Source organism: Trichosurus vulpecula, chromosome 4 (genome assembly GCF_011100635.1).
Source record: "Trichosurus vulpecula isolate mTriVul1 chromosome 4, mTriVul1.pri, whole genome shotgun sequence".
Classification (NCBI taxonomy): domain Eukaryota; kingdom Metazoa; phylum Chordata; class Mammalia; order Diprotodontia; family Phalangeridae; genus Trichosurus; species Trichosurus vulpecula.
This window is the reverse complement of record NC_050576.1, coordinates 268,457,593-268,483,085: the sequence shown is the minus strand read 5'-3', so window position 1 is coordinate 268,483,085 and position 25,493 is coordinate 268,457,593. Positions and strand designations below refer to the sequence as shown.

General features: G+C 37.0%; 1 protein-coding gene across 7 annotated transcripts in view; it reads right to left on the bottom strand.

Annotated features, from left to right (window-relative positions):
• The window catches only part of TFDP2 (transcription factor Dp-2), a 172,788-nt gene that overhangs the window by 90,467 nt on the left and 56,828 nt on the right, over window positions 1–25,493 (bottom strand). For 2 of the 7 annotated variants that reach the window (XM_036754488.1, XM_036754489.1), the window contains exon 1: window positions 4,713–4,733. The exons of 4 other annotated variants lie outside the window; for them this stretch is intronic. The gene's annotated coding sequence lies outside the window, so the exon portion shown is untranslated. Of the gene's footprint in view, window positions 1–4,712; window positions 4,761–25,493 lie in introns of those variants that run through there. One more of the 7 variants, XM_036754490.1, reaches the window with a different exon arrangement.

The window sequence follows — 25,493 nt, the reverse complement described above, 5'->3', positions numbered from 1 at the left end:
ATAAGAGAAGGCACCTTTCTAGATCTGTATTTCCCAGGATATTCTGAATGGGGAAACAAACAATGAGCAATTGTTCCCTAGGAAGATGTGCAGGTCCAAGTGTTTTCACAAGCCAGGACTTCTAATGCTTGAGGGTCAATATCTAACCCACTAGACTTCATTCATTCTCTCAGTACATGTTGATGAAAAAAAGATAAAAGTCAGCTGAACTTGGGAAGTTCCCAGTAGGCTTAATTATTTCTGGATCTGAAAGCACTTGAAAAACCATCTTGCTTAAGATAGTGTAAGTCAAGTCAACTAACATTTATTAAGGGCCTACTATGTGCCAGGAAGGGTCAGTTATGTGGTGCAGTGGATAAAGCGCTGGGCCTGGAGTCAGGAAAACCAATCTTCCTGAGTTTAAAATCTGGCTTCAGATACTTACTAGCTGGGTGACCCTGGTGGTCAAGTCACTTAAGGAAATGGCCAACCATTCCAATATCTCTGCCAAGAAAACCCCAAATGGAGTCACAAAAAGCTCGACACAAATGAAAAACAACAACAAACATGCCAGGACTTTGCTAAGTGCTGAGGACATTAAAAAAAAGGTAAAAACCAGTCCTTGTTCCCCAAAAGTTCAAAGTTTAAAGGAGGAGACTTCATGCAAACAATTACATACAAGCAAGATTAGATGATAAGCAGACAGATGTGTATAGATATGTATCTATAACATATTTTATATATATATATATATATATATATATACACACGCAGTAAATTGGAGATAATATAAAAGGGAAGGTACTGGTATTAAGGAGAAACAGGAAAGGTTTCTCAAGGAAGATAGGACTTTAGCTGAAACTTGAAGGAAGTCTGGAAAGTCAGGAGACAGAGATGGGGAAAAAGTTAGTTTTAGGCATGGGGACAGTCAGTGAAAATGTTCATGTGAGAGGAAACAGCAAGATGACCAGTGTCAATGGATCACAGAATACATGCAGGGGAGTAAGGTGCAAGAAGACTGAAAAGGTAGGCAGAGAACAGATTATTAACGGCTTTAATAGCCCAAAAGAAGATTTTCTATTTGATCATGGAGGTAACAGGGAGTCAGTGGAGTTTACTGAATAACAGGGAGATGTTATGGTCAGACCTGAGCTTTAGGGAGACTTCATTTTGACAGTCCAATGGAACATAGACTGGAATGGGGAGATACTAATTTAGAGATACAATGATACTCTATCTAAATGTGAGGAATATAAGACAGGACTATTTTTGTACGTTCCCTGAGGGCAGAAACTGTATCTTTTTTATCTCTATCCCTGACACCAAGCACAGGGTCTTCTTGCACAAAGCAGATACTTAATGTTTTTTGAATTTAATAAAAATGCTCAATCAATCAATCGACATGTATTGAGTATATAAAATGTACTAGGTGCTAGAAAGGAAAAAAAAAAAAAGAAACAGTCCCTTTCAAGGAGCTTCCAGTCTATAAGGAAAGACAGCACGAACACATAAGTAAATGTAAAAACCAGATCACAATGTGATGTTCCAGTGCATTGAGAACTAACAATATTTGTCTGTATGGCTCTGTATTGCCACAAGCCTCATCCCAAGAGGGTTAGCCACCAGGTGGTGAATGTTTTTTGGCCAGGGCAATTCATCAAAACCATCTATTGTGTGAAGAGGCTGCTATCCCACCTCAGTGATAGGAATAGCCATGGCAATGAAATTGTGTTTTTTGGGGAGGAATAAAATTTACAAAAACACTGTTTGAGATATAATCGTTATAAAAATCCTCTTCTAAAGAGTGAAGAATTATTTTAGCAACTGCCATAATAATTTGATTGCTAAACTGAACATTAAATAATCTCAGATATTTTTGTTATTATTGCTGGAAGTGTTTCCCACTATTATAATGCCCATACTTATGACCATAAATGACAGAAATACACGCAAAATGGCAAAAGTGTAAATTACTGGGGCTAAGTCAAAAGAAGGGGCTGGAAATATGTTTCAAAATTGTAACTGTGCTAGATCATGTTGGGGGCATAATACAAATTATTTTAAGTTAACACTTTTGGAAATGAAATAATTGTGCATCATTTAGGACCACCAAAGTGCTAAAATTAAGAAAAAAAATTGAAAGTGCAACAAAATCTACCAAAGAATCTTCAGTTATGAGAACCATAATATAAAATTTTGAAGTTGAATTAGAACATTTCTAAGGTCCCTGGTACAGATCTAACATTCTGAGTTTTAATTTTGACAATGAAAAATATCTCTCAGCCAAAAAAAAAAAAAAAAAAGGAAAAGCTTTACTTACCCTATTTTTTAAAGTCTTCTGTTCTACTCTAAAGAGTATATTCTTTTGACAAAATTTGTTATAATCATAGTTGTTGAAAATATAGCAATATATTTTAGGATACATTAAGCTAAATGTCCCGTGTTATTGTTGTCATATTTTCCCCAAGAAGTCATCATAATGTTACTTTAAGTTAAAACTTAGAAATATCATACACCTGAATTTTAGTTAAAACAGTGATCAAAGCAAAGAAATGACTAAAAATTCTCAAATACTGTAAGTTGAAAAACTATCTCCTGGAAATGGAGCCCTTGACTTTTTCTGCCCCTTCCCCATCAATCTTTGATCTGAGCATATTAAAAATCCACATGAACTTTGCAGTATATAAAGCACATGAATAAAAGTTGAACACAAATACTGAACCATAAATTCTCAAATACTCCAAGTTGGAAAACTATGTCCTGGAAATGGAGCCCTTGACTTTTTCTGCCCCTACCCCATCAATCTTTGATCTGAGCATATTAAAATCCATACAAACTTTGCAGTATATAAAGCACATGAATAACTGTTGAACACAAATCATGAATCATGATATAGGAAATTTCTAGGTTTTCTACTGCTAAGTAAAATGCTACTAACTTTGAAGTATGATGCTTAATAATCAATAATATAGTAAATATTAAATATTTAGTATATTACTATCATAACATTGCTTCAACAACAAACCTATAAAAATTAAAAATTTAGGATGTTTTGTAATAGCATAATATTCTCTTTATTTTACTATAATGGAATTTTAACATTTTCTTTAATCACTAATCCTAATAATATTCTTATTTTAGTTGCTTTCAACATGAGTTGCCTCTAAGATCTTCCTTCCTTTTGATCCTATATCTCCCAATTCTCTCCATCATATTAGCATCCAACTATCTCAGTGACTCCCTTTCCAGAGGCAAGCTATACAGCAAATCATCTCTACTAAAACTAAAATATGTTGGTTCAAAAGATCTCACTATGCCTCACTTCATCCTTAATTTTAGTTAAGTAAAATTCAACCAAAAAGCTATGATTTTTATTAAAGTAATTATTATTCTAGAAAGAAAAATCCATGTGTAAGCTAAGTTGATTAAGGTTTGTCTAACAAAATTTAAAATTTTAATAACTGAAATAATTTTTAAGTGGTTCTGTTAACCTTAAGTAGAAACTCATTAAGTCAGATTTATTATCCACCCTCATTCTCCACATGGGATGCTGTGAGTTTTGAATGAAACAGCCCCAATTGTAACAGAAGAAACATCTGTTGCTTTTTCCCCATCAGGACTTTTCTAACTGAAAGAAGGGCTTTTCTCCCCTTACCTCAGTGACTACATTCCTTAAAACAGCTACTTTTTAAAAAATGTACTATATAGTTAAAATTTTACTATACTGATTAAAGAAGTACTGATTTCTCGATAAATATTCACCTAAAAAGTTCAGTTGGCCAACAAGCCATATATTATATTCAAGAACAAGTGATGTGGCTGACAGAATACTATTTGCCCCTAAAGAAATGGACTTTAAAAGTATTCTTCAAATGGTCAATTCAATTAAGTTGTCACACATTCAGAGATCATGTCTTTAAAAATATTCAGTGTTAATATTTTTGTTCACAGGATCCAGATCTACACAGGACCTTGTTTGCTATATTTTCTTTGCCAATCCAAAACTAACATAATGGCAGTCACTGGCCCAAGAGGCAGACACCAAATGGTGCCACCCACACTCTCACACTGTGCCTCATAATAAACCATAAAGCTGTGGAATGCACCAGCCCCTTTATGAGCAAACAATGCCTGAGCTTCATTAGAATACAGCTGACATTTTCAAAGCACAAATACTTTTAAGAAAATTGTACTAGAAAATGGTAATGAAACATCTATAAAAGCTGAAATACTTTTAAAGTATCAAATTTATTTCCAGTGACCACCAAAACACATTTTATTTTTTGCAATTAAAAAGTTTAAGCAGAAACGTGCCCCCTGTTAGGGGCAAAGTTCATTTTATTAACTATTGGAAAGAAATGAAAGTAAAAACTGTATGATATAACAATTTGGACTGCTTTCCCAACCAGTAATCACATGAAATACTTCTCAAAAAATTATTTCATTACCCAATTGTCTGTCATATATTTGGGATAAGAAATATTTCTAGGATTATTTTTGCATTTTTATTAATTTATCAAGTATGAGAGTAACAAACTAAAGCTAAATCTACCCCCCTCCCCTCCCCCAACAACCAATACACAGTAGTTTCCCTGACTGCAACATTCAGGAATGTCTTGAATTCAGTATGCTACTGCCTATTCACCAATTTAAAGCTGCTGTTTATTAAAGAATGTCTAATACACCATATCAAAAACTTAGCCAGTCAGATGAAACAAAATGATCTCTCTTACCTGTTCTAAGGAAGCATGCCTCTCACTGCAGTACCAACAACACTCTACAGTCTTTGTTACCATTCAGTGGAAACTTGAGACTATGTCAGACTTAAGCAATCGAGTTCAGAATAGATCCATTTAAAATACTTCACAAGAATACCAAAAAGATACTGAGGGGAAATATTAGCTATATTTCACAAGAATCTGTAAACGCTTTCCAACAATGATAAAACTCCTATCTGTGATAATATGAACACAATGGTCTCCTAAGAATAGGCAGTATAATACCTTGGGCCCCCAATTTTAGCTGTTTCCATTTAGACTCACTCTAGTGAACTGTGAATAAAATGCTTAGTTATATTAAAAATACAATCAAAGATATACCTAAAACCTGGCAATTTTTTTAAAAAATTACTTGAATATCAACAGCAGAGCATTAAAATCTATAGATCAAACTTACTCATGAAGCCTGTTATTTTTCATACCAGGATAGTCATTGGTTCAGAAGCAAAGTCAAAGCAGGAAACCTTGATGCATCTTGAAAGCAAAGGTATCCTGAATTACTGAATGAAACTTAAAGAAACTATGAAAAACTGCTGCTAAACCCGGCACTTTATGAGCCTGAAATAACTGTCTAGCTTTCTTGCCTTAAAGAAATTTTTTGGATTCTGCCCCTCTGAGATAGTGCGCATTGCTTCCATGCCAAAATGACTGGCATGTTCATCTCTGATATCAACTATGAACAGCTTAGTTATGCTCATTTTTTCCCTTTTCCACTGGGCTCAAATTCTTCAGTTTATTAATCTGCCTCAATTTCCACTAGGTTCTCAAAGGCAATGCCAGCAGAGCACAAGCTCTGTCTTGTCCTACCAAGCTCAAATGACTCCCAGAAGAGACTACTTGTCTTGTCCAAGGACTAGCCTAAGTTCTAGGTTATCACCAAAAGATTGGCAACCAGATGATTAATATTTTTGGCCATAGCAAGTTACAAAAATTGTCCACTAAGGAGGAGAGAAGAATATAATCTGTCAGAGGGGAGAATAATGACACCAATTAATATTTCCTGCATCTGTGATCTTATATTTCTCTACGTCCAGTAAGTGCTGAATTATAAGTATACAACTACCAATCTTAGTTTTTGGATTGAGGTTGAACAAAAGTTGATCTCTTGAGGTCCTTTATGTGATTTATTCTTTTCAAAATCAAGGAACCCTATTATGAAATTGGTAATATTTATAAGGCCTCCCTGTCACTTAGTTATATAAACACAGGAAGAGATGGCAGGCATACAAAAAGTAAAAGAGTAAAGAAATATTAAATATAACTTTTTGACGATAATATTGAATTACATAATTAGGATATTACTAACTGAAAACTTTATGTGAACACACAATTATAAGTTCAAAAATTTTATAGTTCAAAGAGATCTTACCAGTTCATAAATTTCAATGTCTGACCCTTGCAAGTTTCTAGCAAGTAACACCACTTTGATAGTACATGGATATTTTCCTTTCTTGACTAAAGATTATATAGATCTGAAACATGCCCTCTGAAAAACAGCTTAGCACTGGCCATGGTGAGCAGCCCAAAGGAACTTCTCTCTGGCTCATCTTTTTCCTATTTACCACTAATATGGTTTTTATTCATCCTATGTAGCTTAAAATATACTAGAGTAAGAGGAGCAAGGCAAATAGAGTCCAGTTGATTCTGCTCCCACAATATTCCTACTTTGCATCTTTATTCATGTTGCCCTAACCATTTTCCTTTGAGATCTCAGGGCTCAATCACCCTACACAATCCCTACCCAAAATAAGAGTCTTGTATACATCCTTAACAAGTCACCCAAGCCTTGACACCACTAGTGATTAGGCACTCAACACACCACACATATACACAGAGCTGCCTGAGGCCAATCCCCTTCACTTTTGGTCATCAGTAAAAAGAAGTTTTTATTGAGTTGAAAACAGTAATTTCTAGCAATTTAAATTTTTTGCTCTTTATATTCAACTCTAATCCTTCCTCAAAACAATCCTTCAAATAAAGACCAGCAAGATATAATGGGGTTAAAGTGCTGGACTTGGAGGCCAAAAGACCAGAGTTCAGACCTTAATGCTGACAACTACCAGCTATAATCTATATACCAGCTATATGACCATGGGCAAGTCACAAAACCTCTCAGAGTCACAGCTTCCTGAACTGTAAAATAAGAGGATTTCCAATATGGCCTCTGAGGTTGTGGCCAGAGTGGCCTTTGTTTTCTTTGAGTGACTCAGTTTATCTCATTGAGCCTTGCTGGGTGCTGGGCCTGCTGCTCCTCTTCCGGGGCAGGAAGCCCAGAGACCCATGCCTGGGAGCAGAGAACTTCCTGTGTGATGATTCATGGGGCTGGCTGAGGGGAGGGGCCAACTCAAGAACCAACTGGCCCTGGTCATTCAGGCAGCGCTTGATGATGTCAAAAACTCTATAAGAGGGGAGAAGACAGCTTGAAGATTCCTTTTCCTCTTTTCAGTTGGAATGGCAGGGGTGGCGAGTGTGACTCTGGGCCAGCCCAAGCTCTCGGGCTGAACCTAGATGTTGGTAACTATGAATTGTATTGAGTCTGTCTGTTGATATTCATAATTTGTTTGTATTTGTTCTGAAGTTCAGGGTGCTAGCTTTTTCCCCTGAACTAAATGAATGTTCTGAACTTCAGGGTGCTGGATTTTTCCCCTGAAGTAAGTGAATGAATCCGTATTTGGTCTGTCTGTTGATGCTTGTCTGTATGCTCCCCTGAACTAACTGAATGCTGGATTAAAGTAAGCTGGTCAACCCCTTCACCATGCTTTCCTTGTTTAAGCAGATAAAAAGAACCTGTACTTTCCCAGCGTACCGGCAGCCCCACAGAAGCTGCTAGCCAGATTGTTAAAACAGAGGTCCCTTCCAGTTTTAAATCTATGATTCTAAAAGCTATGTGAAATCAGCTGTCATAGTTCTCTTAAGTTACCTCTCCCCCAGCTAACTATCCCTTTCCCATGTTACAGAGACCTGAACTGCTCTCTCCTCAGTGCTCAATGTCTCAGTCAAACAGCCTGCCTTAACTGTTCCTGTCCCTACCATCCTTAACAACTGTGACTCTACACAGATACAAGGAGAAAAGTATTTAAGAGTTTTTTTGGCTGACTTCTCCCAGAATCTCTTCTAAGCTTGTTTTTCCTTTGCTCATACCACTAAGAAGATGCCCTTAAAGCAAAAGACTACTAACATTCATACTGACCATTTTGTATTTGCTCCTGGAGGCAATAGAGTTTATTGAGGAGAGGGGGTAACATGTTTAGAATCGTATTTTGGGAAAATCACTTCAGTGGATAAATAGAAGATAGACTTGAGTGAGGAGAAACTTGAGGCATGTAGACCTGCCATCAGGCTATTGCAATAGTCCAGGCATAAGGACCTTCACCAAAGTGTTGCTGGTGTCAGAGGAGAGAAGAGGGTATAATTCAAGAGATATTGCAAAGATGAAACTGACAGGTTTTGACAACAGCCTAGTGATGGAGAGTCAGAAATAGTGAAGAATCCAAGGTGACTCCTAGGATTTGAGCTTGAGGGATTAGGAGGATGGTGTTGCCCTCAAAAGTAAATGGGAAGGTAGGAAGGAGCAGGAGGTTGGGAGGAGGGAGTAATAACAATTTCCATTTTGAACATACTGAGTTTAAAATGCCTAATGGACATACAGTTCAAGATGTCTAAAAGGCATTTGGATATATGAGATTGGAGGTCAGTAGACAGACTGAGGCAAGAGAGGTAGATTTGAGAGTCTTCAGCAGAGAGAGTAATTAATCCATGGAAGATGATGAAATCACCAAGGGAAAAAGTATATAGGGAGAAGAGAAAAGGACTCATGACAGAACCTTTTGGGACACCTTCAGTTAGGGGGAATGAGCTGGGGGAGGATCCAGCAAAGGAGAAAGAGGAGCAGTCACAGAGGTAGGAGGGAAACCAGGAGAGTGGTATCTGTCCCAAACCTAGAGAGAAGAGAATATAAAAGAGAAAGCAAACATCAGAATCAAAGGCTATAGAGAAGTCAAGGAGAATGAAGACTGAGAAAAAGCCATTGGGTTTGGCAATTTAAGAGATCATTACTAACTGGAGAGAGCTATTTTGGTGGAATGATAAGGTAGAAAGCCAGATTATAAGGGGTTAGGAAAAGCCTGAGGGGAGAAAAACTGGAGGCACTGCCTGTAGAAGGCCTTTACAAGGAGTTTAGCTACAAAGCGGGGAAGAGAAATGGGATGAGAGATAGCAGGTATGGAAGGCATCAAGTGAGGTTTTTTTTCAGGATAGAGGAAACACGGGCAGGATTGTAGACAGTCCTCATCTGTACAATAGGAGATAATGGCATCTATCTCCCACAGTTATCGTGAGGTTAAATGAGACAATATTTTAAAGTACTATGAAACCTTCATCCTATTTATTATTATTCTTAGAGCAAAAGTCAAAATCTACATCAAATCAGAAGGTTAAAGATGAAAAAAGGTCACTTCATGCAATTACAATATTGTTGTTTGACCCAATCAAAGAAGCTTTTGACTTCAAAAATGGCAAAAGGATAAAGACAAAAATATTGACCTTGATTGTCCCCATTTCTTGTAGATGTTTAACTGATATAAAGCAGTCACCACAACAAGGAGATCAAAAGGGTTCAGAAACAACTTCAGACAACAAATGCCTGATCTCTCCGCCAGTTAGAGAAACAACTCTGGGACACACACACATTTACTCACTCTCTCTCTCTCTCTCTCTCTCTCTCTCTCTCTCTCTCTCTCTCTCTCTCTCTCAATTCAGTGTACTGCCTATTCTATAGTACGTGATAGTTTGGGCAACAGGCATTCTCCATCAATTTGTTTTTTCTTATGTGACCACTTGGAAAATGGCTGTGGATCTCATTAATGCACTCAGCATCAAACAAAAACACCTGAATGGGCTCATTCTTATGGAATCCTATATCTCTCCTCTATGTCATTACTCAACTTTTAAAATTTAAATTTATTTTTAACATTCTTTTTTTGAAATTTTAAATTCCAAATTCTCTCCTTCCTCCAGCCCTTACCTTACCCATTGGAAGGCAAGAAATATGATATCAATTATACATGTGAAGTCTATAAATCCAGCCCCAGTCTTTAAATCAGAGCTTCTGTCCATAGCACTGATTGCCTTTTGGACATTTCAAACTGCATATCCCAGAGATATCTCAAATTTGATACATCCAAAACAGAATTTACTATCTTTTCCCAACAAAATAAATCTTCCAAATTTTCCTGTTTCTGTTGGAAGTACTTCCATTCTTCCTGTCCCTCGGGTCTGTAAACTTGGTGTCAGCCTTGTCTCTTCATTTTCCTTCATTCCACATAGCCAATCATTTGCCAAATCTTGTTTCTACTTCCACAACATCTCATGCAGCCAATCTCTTCTCTACATTCATACAGTCACCACTTTAATTGAGGTCCTCCTTATCCCTTACTCAGATTACTGCAATGGTCCTTCTAGTTGGTCTTCCTACCTCTAGCCACTCCTCACTCCAGTCTTCTCCTCTGTGTAGCTGACAAATTGATTTTCTTTAAGCACAAATTTTGACCATGTCACTCCCTAGTCAATAAACTCTGGTGGCTCCTTGTTGTTTCTAGGATGAAATATATGTGTGTGTATGTGTATGTATACGCACACATATAACATATATATAAATGTATAAAACACACACACACACACACACACACACACGCACGCACGCTTTTGTTTAGCTTTTAAAGCCATCCACGACTTGGCCCCAAGCTGTGTTTTCAGGCATATTGTACATTATTACTTCTCTAATACTTTGCATTGCAGTCAAAATGTAATTCTCTCTGTTCTTCACAAATGGCACTCCATCCTCTGTCACTATCCTACATATTAGTTGTCCTCCATGACTGGAATTCACTCCCTTCTCGCCTCTGGTTCACAGAATTCCTCTTTTCTTTCAGGACACAGCTCAAGCACTACCTTCTCTATTCCGAAGCCTTTTTAGCCTCCTCGATTTCTCATGCTCTCCTTCCCTAACTACCTTGTATTTAACTACCTCATAAAGGCATATTTATTATATGTATTATTTGCATATTTGTTCAGTATATACTTGGTATTTCCTTATTTGAACGTAAGCATTTTATGAGCAGGGATTGTTTCATTCTTTGTAATTGTATCCCCAGCACCTAGCACAGTACTTAGGGCATAGTAGGCACCCAAATGCTGATTGATTGACTGATAAATAGGAAGTGCTCAAATACAAAAGATACAAGGAGAAAAAATTCTGAGAAGCTGGAAGAAGCGTAGGTATCTAAAGAAAACAAAGTAGACCACAACAAACCAACTTAGATATTTTAAAATAACACATATAGAGATGGAAGCAAAGGCAGATAACAAAGGATAAATACAAATGCATAGCATGGTATTGTAAAAACAGTATTAGAAATACTAAAGCATTAGGATAATAAAGAAAGCTAAGTACTAAAAGAGGGGAGGGGGGGCTATTGTTTTTATTTTCAGCCACCTTGCAGAGAAGGGGAGGATTAGAAAAAGGGAAGTTAATAGGATGATGATGATGATGATGGATGAATGTCCGTCAATTAACTACATGCCAGGCTCCATGTTAAGTACTGGGATGTAATTTTTAAAAAGTCAGACCTGCTCAAGTCTTTTGTTTTCCTTCCTCTGTTTTCTCTACCAAACAGAATAATCTTTGGACTGGAAAGGACTAAACAAAAACAGCTAAGATGTCCAAATATATATCTACGTCAAGAAAGCATCTGTCTGCTTTTTTTTTTACCAGTTTAAGTCATCAACTACATTCTACAATATAGACAAAACTACTAGGTATGATTGCTGAATCACTCCCAGTGAATCTTTAAAAGCCCATGGTGGATGCGAAAGTTTGTAGTGCTATCAGAGGACACATGCCTAACTTTCAAAAATATGAAATAAAATGGAGTTTGCAAACTGTAAGCCACCAAGTTTAACTTGAAATCTTGAAAAAAATCTTAGAATACATTATTAAAGGAATGGTTAGTAATTTTTTTCATAGATTACAAAAAACAGAAAAAGATCAGAAAAAGATCTCCCTTTTAGGATAGATTTACTAAATGGGCAGATCAGGAAAACCCTATAGATTTCCAGAATTTAAGAAAGTTTTTGATAAAGTTTCTCATGATAATTTTATGGAGAAAAAAAGGACAGACACGGGGTAGACAACTGTGCCATTAGACAGAACTGACTATGGTTGAACCTCTGGAAGGCAATTTCCAGTGGAGTACCCCAGGGATTTTGTGCTTTGTCTTTTGGTGTTTAACATTTTTAATAATGACCTGGATAAAGTCATAGATGGCATACTTATCAAATGTGCATATGGCATAAAGGTAAGAGATAAAGCTAACATATTTGATGTGACGATCAGGATTTTAACAGTTATTATTGTTAGACCATTGGGCCAATCTAACAAAATGACATTTTATAGGGATGAATGTAAAGTTTTTATTGAGGTTAAAAAATCAATCTCACAAATACAAGGTAAGGAAGGCCAAACTAAAGAAAAATTCATCTGAAAAACTGCAACATGTGATATGGCAGCCAAAAAAGCTACATTATGGAAGGCCTAATACCCAGGTTTAGGAAGCAGATAATTCCATTAGACTCTGCCCTGGTCAGATCGCATCTGAAAAATCATGTCTAGTTCTAGGTATAATGTTTTAGGAAAGATATTAAAAAGCTGGAAAACTTCTAGAGGAGATCAGCGGGGATAGTGAAGACCCTTGAATTCATGTTATCTGAAGGAGGCATTTAGCCTAGAAAAGAGAAGAATTGAGAGGGCCATGAAAACTCTTTGAGTTTTTGAAAGGCTGTGAATGTAAAGGGAGAATAAACTTGCTCAACCTGGCACTAGAGGGAAGAATTAAAAGAAATAGGTAGAAGATCCAAAGAAGCAATTGAAGGTTCAAGGTTAAGAAAAGGTTCCTGACAATCATAGCTATTCCAAAGTGGAATGGACTGCAACAGGAGGTTTGCTCACTGAAGGTTGGTTAGTCTACATGACTTCTGAGATCCCTTCCAACTCTGAAATTATGTTTCTCTCTACCTAGCCACTTTTTACTCATCCTTCAAGACTCAATTCAAGTCCTATATCCTCCATGCCTAGAATGATTGTTGCTAACCCTGAACTATACAAAACTTACAATATTTTAAAACCAAGGTTATATTCTCTTTAAAAAAATATCTTATATCTGTACATGCTGTACATGTACATCTGTACATGCTTCTCCAACAGAATACAAGATCTTTGAGGCCAGGGATTTTTTCACTTTTGTCTTTGTGTCCTCGGCATCTAGCCCAGCGATTGGCACATAGTAGGTATTTAATAAATGTTTACTGATTGATTGAGGTTGTGTATTCTAAGCAAATTTTAACTCCTATCTGACTTAATACAATTACTTATTTGACTGAGAGATGATGTGATATAGTAAATAAGGTGTTGGACTTGGAGTCAAGAACTGGATTCAAACTCTGACTCTGATCCTTATTAGCTTTGGGACTATAAATAAATTTCTCTGAGCTTCAACAATACCCTAAAATCATAAGTTATATATAAATGGCTCCTTTATGATTCAGCTTAGAGGCTTCCCACACTAAAGAAATCAGAGGTCTTAAACTATTTAGAAGTACCAAGAGAAGAACCCTAGAGGCTACTTAACTCAAACTCTTCATTTTATCTATGAGGAAGCTGAAGCTCAGGTAGTTTAAGTGACTTGTCCAAACTCACAAAGGCAGACAGTAACAAAAGTGGGATGTTAACCCCTGGCCAAAAAATGTAAGGGGTTTGGTCATGAGATGATTTTATATACATACATACATACATACACACACACACACATATATACATATACACACATATATATACACATACAGAGAGAGAGAGAGAGAGAGAGAGATTATATAATGAAAGCCAACTAATCTGCCAAAATTAAATTCAGCCCTCTGAAATTAGCTTGATGGAGTACAACACAATACACATTTATTAAGTTCCGGGCACTATGCTAAGCACTAGGGATACAAACAAGGAAAGACAGAAAGAAGCTAAAAAGTGAAGGATATGGGGCAGTCAGAGGGAGAAGGTGGGGAGGAGGTCCTTGGCATTATGATGATGATGGAGTGGAATAAAGAGTTTTAAAGCAGAGAGGAAATGAAAATTTCACTGGGCCCCTCTATAGCAAATCTTTCTAAATGCTGTATCACAAATTCATCTGTCAATCAAGCAATCAAAAAACATTTATCAAATACTTAACACATGGCACTTTCTACTTAATCATGAATCTGTAAGGGAAAAGGTAACAAAGAAAAATTAAAATATGGTAGGTTGCTTTCTTTTCGCTATCTATAAACTTTTCCCTGTTTACTGATCACATTTTAATTTTTGTCACCTTTTCCCTTAATAAGTTTATGGCAAAGGGGAAAATGGCACAACAAAGGTATGCTTTTGGTGACTGATAAAAGACTGCCTAACATAACTGTTACTAAATACCTTAGAGAATGCTATCTATAGAAACTAAACAAAAACCTGGACAAGAGAGGAAGTCAAAGGGTGTAAATAAATCCTCCATAAAAAGGAATCTTTACATAGGAAAAAAATATGCATATTCTAATCCTGGGTGATAAATATTTTTCTAAGGTCTTCGACAGCATAAAGAAACTGTAATAGGTTTCAAATGCTGGCTTCTCCAGTGATCTTTTCTCTGGTAAATAATCAACCTGGAGAGTTATTGTGGAAGCTCTCTGCTCCCAAAGTGACTCCTCAAATAGTTTTGATATACAATTGACAGCACTATATCATTGGTTATAAAATGACAAGTAAACTATCAGATAAAATACCCATAAGAGATTTTTCTTCATATAGAATCACTGATAGGAAAGTCTTCTATGAAAGTGTCAACTGAAAACAACAAGAATCATTCCATGGTGTTTTTATATTTCTTACTAAAGAAGGTCCAACATATAGTAAGTAAAGAAAGTTCTTATTTCACAAACATCTTCCTAACTACTGCTCTGTAGGGAAAAACAAATCTACAGAACTCTGAGCATCAAGTGTGCTCTCTGATCATAACTTTGAAATTAAACCTAACATTAAATCTTACAGAAATGGAAGTAAAAAATTTTATAATGTGTCAACTTACACTTGATTCAACAATTCACTTCACTTATTAATGCAGCATGTTCCCATCTACCATTTCATTAATCCCCACAAAAAACCAAAGCACTACCACTAATTTACAAATAAAGAAACAGGATAAGAAACTTTAAGTGAGTTGTTGAAAGTTACATAGTAAGTCATTGGCAGAGGCTACCAACATGTAGATCTCCTCACCCCTACATTACATTTCCCCTATGCCAGACTACCTTGTACCAACCTTACTGTGCCCTTGTCATTTGTACCAATTTTAGGATTTAAAGGAGGCTTTCACAAAAGAGTCAAACGAGCCAGTAAGAATGAAGTAAGGAGACACCTTTCATAAATATGGATAAGGAAGGAGATCTTGGGCAAACAAAGGACAGCAACTATCACAGGAGACAAAATGGGCAATTTTAATTACATAAAACTAACAAGGTTTTGCACAAACAAAATCAATGCACTTAAGATTAGAGGGTAACACGTTAACCTGGGGGGAAAAAATCTTTACAGCAAACTTCTTTGATAAAAGTCTGCTACTTAAGATACACAGGGAACTGATTCAAATATAGAATAAAAGCTATATCTCTTTTGTTGTTTTTAAAAATGATATGAAGAGATTGTTCTCAAAGAAGGAAATGAAAGTTATCAACAGCAATATGAAAAAAAGTCACAGTCACCAATAAGAGAAATTCAAAATAAAACTCTAAAGCTCCATCTTGTACCTAATGTGTTGACAAACTGGACAATTATGGATAACAAAAAGGCAAAATTACATTTGTTGGAGAGGCTGTGGGAAAACAGACAGTGTTGGGGGTTCTGTGAATTGGTCCAACCATTACAGAAAAAAAATTGGAACTATACCCCAAAAGTCACTAAACTCTGCAATACTCTGATCCAATGATATGATTACATAGTTTATATACACTGTAGAAATCAAAGAAGGAAAGTATCCATAGGTACAAAAACATTTATATTATCACTGTTTTGTTACACCAAAAACATAGAAACAAAAGAGGTAACCAGCAACTGGGGAAAAGTGAGGCAAATTATCATATATGAATATAATGGGATAGTATTGCACTTCAAGAAATCACAAAAGGGATGTATTCAGAGAAGGCTAGGATAAATTTTATGAAGTTTTCCCAATTAACTGAGAAAAAATCTTTGCAGCAAACTTCTGTGATAAAAGTTTTCTAACCAATATGGAGGGCAGCTAGATAGAGCAGTAGATAGAGCATGAGGCCTGTATTCAGGAATTTGGCCTTAGACACTGAGCTGTGTGACCCTGGGCAAGTCACTTCACCTGTTTGCCTCAGTTTCCCATTTGTAAAATGAGCTGGAGAAGGAAATGGCAAATTCCAGTATCTTTCCCAAGAAAACCTCAAATGGGGTTAGATATGGCTGAACAAATCCAATATGGAAGACAACTGTTTCAAATATATAGAAGTCATCCAGAATTGCAATTTAGGGGCCATCTTTGGCTCCCTTCTCTCACCCTACCCCCATATCAATCACTTTCCAAGTGATGACATTTCTGTCTTTATGACACTCCCTTCTCTCCTCTAATGTTGCCACCACCCTGGTACAGGCCTTCACCACCTCAGGTCAGGTTGGTCTCCTTGCCTCAAGTTCCTTTCTACTCCACTTCACATCCTCCACTTAGCTGTCAAATTGATCTTCCTGAAACTCAGGTCATAACATAATAATCCCATCATTCCATTCAATAAATTCAAGTAACCCTATTATCTCCAAATGTTCTTGTTAGATTTTAAAGCCCTTCATCACATGGTCCCTTTCCTACCTTTCCAATTTTCTTACACCTTACTCCCTTCTCCTCTCCATTTGCTCTATGACCCAGTGCCAGACGTCATGAATTTTCAATGGCTATCTCCCCTGCCTAGAACTTTCTTCCATATCTCTACTTCTGCCTTTCTTCAAGTCTTACATAAAGTAGCACCTTCTGCAAGAAACATTTCCCAATCCCCCTTAATGCTAGTGCTTTCCCTCTGTTGATTATCACAACTTATCCCAACATAGTTTATTTTAACATAGTTGTTTGCATATTGTCTCCTCCCATTAGACTGTGAGTTCCTTAAGAGTAGGGATTGTTAGTTTTTCTTTCTTAGTATCCCCAGCGTTTAGCACAGTGCCTGGCACACAGTAGGTACTTAATAAATGCTTGTTGCGTTGCGGATGACTTAAGTTAAAAAATGTGCTCATCAAAATAAATGTACTAATCATAAAATTTTGCATTGTCTCATTCAGGGCTAAAGTTGACCTGGTACAAAAGGGGAAAGGTAAATAATGAGGTATGGTCCCAAACACATATAATATCAAAGAACCTGCTGACAATGCTATTTCAGTGTACAAAAAGAGATAAAGAGAACCACAATTTCTCTGAAGTTTCAGAGACACTATATATGTATGTATGTGTGTATACATACATACACACGTGTGGTGTGTATATATACGTATACACACATATACACATACATATACATACACACACATACACATATATCCCAGCTGGGATAGTTTTTTCTATTTAGTTAACAAAAATAATCTCTGCCCTCCATTTTTGGGTACCCATGGAAATTAAAAATCTCGAAAATTAGGAAGACTAGTTATAAATAGATTTAAATATTTTTGTGTACATAAATACATATTCAATTCTCCACTAAAATGATATCCTGCTTTGATGCCTCTTTTTGCCTTACAGGTGTCTTTGGCTTACCAAAGGCCACGTTAGTGGAGCATAGAGTCTAGCAGGTCTTAACAGGACGAAACAGTTAATAGATGGACTGTGTGTCTTGCCATCCAGAGACCAGCCTAACTTAATAAAGAGTGGATCACGACCAAAAGGTGGCCTAAGAGGTGATGGGAGAGATGGGGGCAGGGGAAGTCCACAGGGGTCAGTATACCATGAAGCTCATGAGCTGTACAAAAATGGGCAACAGTATGGATCTGACCTGCAGGCCATAATTTGCATGAAGGGATTAGGATCTACATTGGTGGGGAGAGTATTCACATCAATGAAATAATGGATTTTTAAAGTATTAAATTAAGTGTATATTAATCATCAGCAAAAAAGTTAAGTAACAAAAATAGTTTGGTGAAGTAAAAGGGTAAATCATTTCAAAGGAATAAATATTCAATACAGTCCTGACCTCTCCTAATACAACTGCTCTATAATAAGAACTAATGGAGGGAGTACTGACATTGATAAAACAGCAGATGCACTGATGACTTAAAAAGCAATAGGAAATACTTTTGGCAATTCTTGGCAAGATAGGATGAAGCTTGGAGATATAGCAAACACACTGGAAGACAGAATCGATAGAGTGGTGGCGTCTCTCCTCCCTTCCTTGGCCAAACTCCATGAAAAAGTTATTTATGTTTGCTGCCTCTACTTCTCCTCATTCCTTAATCCTCTGCAATCCAGCTACTGATTTCATCAGTCAACTGAAACTGCTCTCTCCAAAGTTACCAATGATCTTCTAACTGCCAAACCTGAGGATTTTTTCTATCCTGATCCTTCTCAATCTATCTGGGGCATTTAATAGTGCTGACCCCCCTCTCCTGGATACTGTCTCCTCTCTGAGTTTTCATGAGAATACCCTCCTGGTTCACCTCCTACCTGTCTAACCACATTTTCTGTTTTCTTTGCTGGTGCATCATCCATATCAGATCCCCTAAATGTGGGTGGTCGCTAAGGTTCTGCCCTAATCATTCTCTTCCTCCTTTACACTCTGCTGGTAACCTCAGCAGCTTCCATGGATATAACTACCATTTTTACATAGATGATTCTCAGTTACAGAGATCCAGCCCCAGTTTCTCCACTGAGTTCAGTCATATATCACTGATTACCTGTTAAACATTTTGAACTAAATGTCCCAGAGACATCTTAAATTCAGTATGAACTCATCACCTGTCTCCCTAAACCCTCCCCTTCCAAACTCTCTTACTTCTGTTGAAGATACACCATCCCTCCTTTCTTCCATGTTTGTAACCTCAGCATTATCCTTTATTCCTCACGCTTCCTCACCCCACATAACTGATTAGTTTCCTGATCTTTCCATTTGTGCTGTCACAACATATTTCACATCCTTACACCAAGCCATTATCACTTCTTGCCTAGATCACTACTAGGGTATCCCTGCCTAAAGTCTTTCCCCACTCCAAACCATCCAACACATTGCTACCAAAGTAATTTTCCTTAAAAACAAACCTGACCATGTGACTTCCCTATTCAATTCAAATTCCAGCAGATTCCAATTGCCTCTAGGATAAAATAGAAATCTGTTTAGCTTTAAAAAAAAAAAAAGCTTTATATAACCCTGCATCACCATATCTCTTCCAGACTCATTAGACATTACTTCTCATCTTCCACATGAAGTTTTCGCATCCCCCCAATTTCTAGTGCTCTTCATTCAAAACTACTTTCTGTTTAAGTACTTAGAATACTTTCACATATTTCTATTTATGCTGCATACATTTTTACATGTACTTGTCACCCCATCAGAATAGAAGCTCCTTGCATAAGGATTGTTTAATTCTTTGTACTTGTATCCCCAGGACCCAGCACAATGCCAGGCATATAGTAGGCATAAATACTTGTTCACTGAAAAAATGGGCTTTTGCAGCAGACCACAGCTTGCAATCACTGAAAGGAATTTACTATGAGATCTATTTCAGGGTCTTATGAATTCTGGGTACAGATCATTGTCCAGCTGCAGTGCCTAAGATGCACATACTAAAAGTCCACTTAAATGAGATACCAAAGTTTAAAACTGCACTAGGATTTTTGAGCTGCCCTCTACACTCTATGCCTAAAATGGATCTGTGTTTTCATTGGCATAAGTATGATTTCCTTAAATGAGGCAGGTGGCAAAAACTCTTCCAAATCTATTCTTTGTGATTTTATGTCACTTGGCAATCCACCTAATTGAATTCTTACTATACCGACTGTATTATCGAATTAGTAAGAACTAAGAGGGCTCCAAGTACTTTAGATAAAATGAAGTGAGCAGAGCACCTGGGGAATGAGGGATCAGGGCAGGGAAACAGCGCTGCCATTCTTCTCATTCTCATATCAAGTTTGTTCCTTAATCAATGCTCCTTTTTGTTCTAAAGAGTAATCATTTAATTTCCAGTTCCTTTTCTCTCCAGTAGAACGGTAAGAATAGTTTTGCAAACAACAATGTGATAATGGGAGGAAACAAGCGTTTATTAAGTATCTTCTACGTGCCTGGCGCTGCGCTAAGTGCTTAACAAATATGACCTCATTTGAGACGATAAAAGGCAGAGTAAAACATCTCTCAAACTATTTTTGTCACCATAACATTTGGCATTTGGGGGAAAGGTGATAATGAGGACTTTGTCAACCTATCCTCTACTCCAATGACTTTAAATATAATGGATAGATGTTTGCAATGTCAGTGGTGATTTTTTCCCTACCAAGTGACTAGATATGCCTTCCTTGAAGCCTGAGAACATACCAGCTCCTAGCTATGAGGACAAACATGTTGTCTTTAATTATTATTCTCATAAATAAGAATGTCTCAGACTTCTGGGTTACTCCTAGCAACACAGCCCTTATGATTTGTATACAGAATAACTTTTAAAAAGCTAACCTAACATGCTGCATGGATATTTTCTATGACATCTATCACTATAGAGAGAAGCTCTAAAATCAGGGCAATACTGAAGACCAGGGAATAAATTTGAAGTATTTTCTCTTAGTGTGGACATATGATCTGTTTAGCCTGCAGATCAACAAGAGGAATGGCTTGTATAGAGGCCTAAATCGGTAGCATTGTTAGGGACAGATTAAGTTGCCCCAATTTTAACTTTTTCCTTATGTACTTGAATCATCTGAAATCTCCATAAACCTTAAATTACCTCAAATCTTTATTAAAAAAAGACATTTTCTTCCAACAAACTGTTAGGAACAGAGTCCAAGAAGTCCTTTGTGAAATTTATCTTATACCTGATTGTAAGGAGCTAAAAAAGATAAAAACAATTTTCCAGGAATATAAAACAGAATATAGAATATAGGCTTTGGTCAACCCCCATCAATCTGGTTAGAAGAAGAAAGAGGAGATATGGCAGTAGTGAAGGACAAATTTAACTATGTGGAAGCAGGAAAATAAGGTCAAAAAAAAAACAAACAAAAAACAAAGGGGGACTCTAAAGGCATAAAACAGCAAGACACAAAGCTCCGAGCTTGTTTTAATGACTACATTTTGACAACTCCCTCACTGTTATCTTGGCACCCAGCAGTTCAGCAGAATAAAAACAGTCTCCAGGAGATGGCCATTGCTTCCTTGACCATGCAGAATCCTCACTTCTTCAAGCTGCTGTCAGGAGAATATCTTGGGCACACCTCCATGAGCAATATAAAGTTAATGTATCGTTGAATGCCTATGCCTATATTCTTTTAAAGTATCAACAAAAGGGTATATATTAGTAGATTGTTTTCTAAGGACTCATGCTCCCTGATTCCAACACCTAAGGGGCCCTACAAGCTTACCTCAAACAGTACATGGCTTTCCATTCATAATATCATGAAAATTAATAGTGTAGGAAAATTAAAAAATTCTACTTGATACTATAATTCCACCAGTAAGGATGTTATAACTAGACTTAATATAACATATCTTGGTCATATTTTCTGGAGCAGACCACAGCTTGTAATCAAAGCAATTTGCTATAACAACATTTATCCCCAGCCTTTTACCTAATTCTGAGCACAGAAGATGAATGCATGTTTTTGTTGTTCAGTCATTTTCAATCGTGTCCAACTCCCTGTGATCCATTTGGGGTTTTCTTGGCAAAGATACTGGAGTGGTTTGCCATTTCATTTTCCAACTTATTTTACAGCTGAGGAAACTGAGGCAAACAGTTAAGTGACTTGCCCAGAATCACATAGCTAATAAGTGTCTGAGGCTAGATTTGAACCCAAGCCTGCAATTCTATCTACTGTGCCACCTAGTCATCCAAAGATGTATGTACTGAAGGTCTAACAGTTAGACTCCAACTCAATGGGCTTTCAATGCAACCTTAACCCTAATTTTGAGGGAAAATGCTGTACATACTAAAAAGATTCCAATTCTATTTCCTCTGGTTACGTGGTGTGAGAGTCTGAACGAGACACTTAAATTCTCAGTTTTCTCGTTTGTAAAATAACAAGTTTGGAGTAAATGGTCTCTATGATCTCTTTCTAGCTCTATTGTGGTCCAGTCATTTCAGGCCCGTTGGACTCTTTGTGACTCCATTTAGGGTCTTCTTGGAAAAGATATTGGAGAGGTCTGTCATTTCCTTCTCCAGCTCATTTTATAGCTGAGGAAAATGAGGCACACAGGGTTAAGTGACTTGCCCAAGGTCACATAGCTAGTAAATGTCTGAGGCTAGATTCGAACTCATGTCTTCCTGACTCCAGGACTTGCTTGTTATCCACTATACCACCTTACTGCCCTTTCCAGCTCTAAATTTCTCTAAATCCTGATCCTTAATTCTCATATGCTTTTTCACTGATACGCATGAAATGTTTCTGGAAGGACTAACTAGGCTTATGTACATGATATAACTTTAATCATTATTTTTAACTGATCAATCAATATGTATTTGTTAAGTCCCCTACTACGGGTTAGGCATTGAGTTCACAAAGAAAAAAGTGAGAGTCCTCAGCCTCAAATACCTTACAATCTAGCCAATGAACACGACAGGTTGTATATATGTGTGTAGGTATATTTACATAGTTACATACAAAAGAGATGGGGGAGAAAAGCACTAGAATCTGGGAAGATCAGGAAAGGATTAACATAGAAAAGTGGTACTTGGGAGTTTAAGAGGCAAAACTAGGTAGAGAGTACATCCCAGGCTTGGGTGACATTCAGCACAAAGGTATGGACATAGCAGATGGAGCATCAAGGACGAGGAAGAGCAAGAAAGGCAACTGGAGTGGACCACAGTGTATGTGAAGCAGAATAACACGGAGTAATTAAGGAAAGGCAGGTTGGGGCCAGGCTATAACAGGCTCTAAATGCCAAACAGAGACATATGTATTTTATCCTGTAGGCAACAGGGGATAACAGAATTTACCGAGTAGAGGAATAATTGGGTCAGACTTGTCCTTTAGGAAAATTTAGTTTCTCTTACTAGTGATTTTTAAACTGAAACTTCTATCACTTATCAAATAGCTCCTCTCTGATTAGCAAGATTTGTTTTTATACCCTCTAAATGACAGAGAAAAAACTGCCAGGGTCAAATGTCTGAACAGTACAAATTGGTGAATTTATTATATACTGAACAATAAATATGTTGACTAATTTTTAAAATTGTTAGCAATCTAAACACTACTGAAAATAGATATGAAACAAGCATCTATTCAATGTTTTTTAGAAATCTTCATGCTGCCTATACAGCCAGGCTACTTTAACTGATTTTTGCCGTTGTTCAGTCAATTAATTCTGTGCAACACTTGGTGACCCCATTTGGGATTTTCATGGCAAAGATACTGGAATGGTTTACCATTTCCTTCTCCAACTTTAACTGATACAGTTGAATAAACAAAGAATTCCTGAACTGAATTATCATTATACTTGGAAATTCAGATGTTCTAACACATGCTGCACTACTAACAAAGTCAATTTTAACTTAATGGTTTACAGTTTTGTTTCCTAAATATCTTTCAGAAGCTATAATACAAATAATTTTAGAGTCAAGGCAACAAGTATTTATTAAGTACCTATTTATGTGCTTGGCATAGTGCTAGGCACTAGGTATACAAAGAAAGGAAAAAACAAAAAGAAACCCCACAAAAAACAGTCTCTGTTCCCAAGGAGTTCACAGTCTGAAGGGAAAGACAACATGCAAACAACTGTTGCTGTTGTTAGTCCTTTTTTCAAAGAAATCCAAAGACATTCTTAATGGGTGATGTCTTGACTTGCCTGTGAATCGAATTTAAGTGAGACAGTTGCATGAAGTCATCAGCCTCACTCCTTCCCAGAGTCATGGAGGTCTAGTATCAAGACAAAAGTCAGGATGACTGGCCATGGCCAGAAATTCAGTGGATAACCTCGGTATCTTTGATGTCTAATTGATCTCTAAGTGCTCTGCAGCACCTGCTTCAGCTACCTTCACGGCTATTGGAACAAATTGTTCTCATCCACCCGTTCCACTGAGGCAAGTCTTTACATGCTTGGGGTAGGCATTCTGCTAACCCACCAGCATGTTTAAAGCCTGTTGGCTGCCCTCAACCTGGTTTTAGCCCAGGCTGCTGCAGAGTTGAGTGACTGGTGGACACCAAAGGGGAATGACCAACCCTGAAAAGGGCACAGAAGGCCCCCCTCACCAGAGGTGGTAGTTCTCCTTAAATACTCATACTTAAAATAAACCAGAAATAGTCTTAGAGGGAAAGCTCTAGCATTAAGGAGGACTAAGAAAGGTTTCTTGCAGAATATAGGATTTTATCTGAGACCTTAAGGAAATCAGCAAAGGCAGGAAACAGACATGAGGAGGGAGAGAATTCAAGCCTGGGGGATAGCCAGTGAAAATGCACAGGGTCAAGACATGGAGCATCATATGCAAGGAATAATAAGGAAGAAACAGTCTCTGGATCACAGGGTAAATGGAGAGCAACAAGGATTAAGAAAAATGAAAAGGTAGGAAGGAGTTTAATTTAGATTAAAGGAAAATCATGAACATTTATTTGATGTTTTTAGATTAACCTGGGATTTAGAGGCCAGAAGAGATGTAGTGATTCATCTAGTCCAACTCCCTTATTTAACAGATAAGAAAACTGAGGCATCAAGAGAAGTCACTTTCCCAAAGTCATATAGCTAAGTAGATGACAGGGTCAGGATTCAAGTATGGCACTTGTATCTCTAAAATCAGTGTCTTTTTCACTATACAACAGAACATAATCATGAATCATATTGGGGTTACAGGCATGTCTTATGATCACTGTACTCAGAATCACAGATTTAGAACTGTAAGAGATTTTAGAGGTCCACATAGTCTAACACTGATTTCACAGATTAGGAAACTGAGTCCCAGACAGGTTAAATAATTTGCTCCAGGTCACACAAGTAATAAGTAGCAGAACCAGGAATCTAACCAGGCCCTCAGATGCCAAACCAACAATTTTTCCCTCATGCTTTATCTTCCTTTTAATCACAGAATGATAGATCCTCAGAACTGAAAGTAACATGGATTATCTAACCAAAATTTTACCATAAGTAGGAAGGCCTTCTATAACATTGCCTTCTATCTGCAAAAAACAAAAAAATAAAAATTTAAAAATTTTGACCACTCATCTTCCACTTGAAGACTTCCAGTGAAAGGCAATTCCATTTAATTTAAAGGCGATCCATTCCATCACTTTCATAATGTATAAGTCCTAACATTTATCAAAACCACATCTAATATCACATAGGCTCCCATGATATCAGCTACAATAACACCAAGTTTGAAATGTGAACAAATTATCAAGTTTATTTTCTTTGAAGACCTGTAGAAGGAACTGACGATGTTTAGCCTAGAAAAAATTCCTGGGTGATGCTTGTCTGTAAGTACTA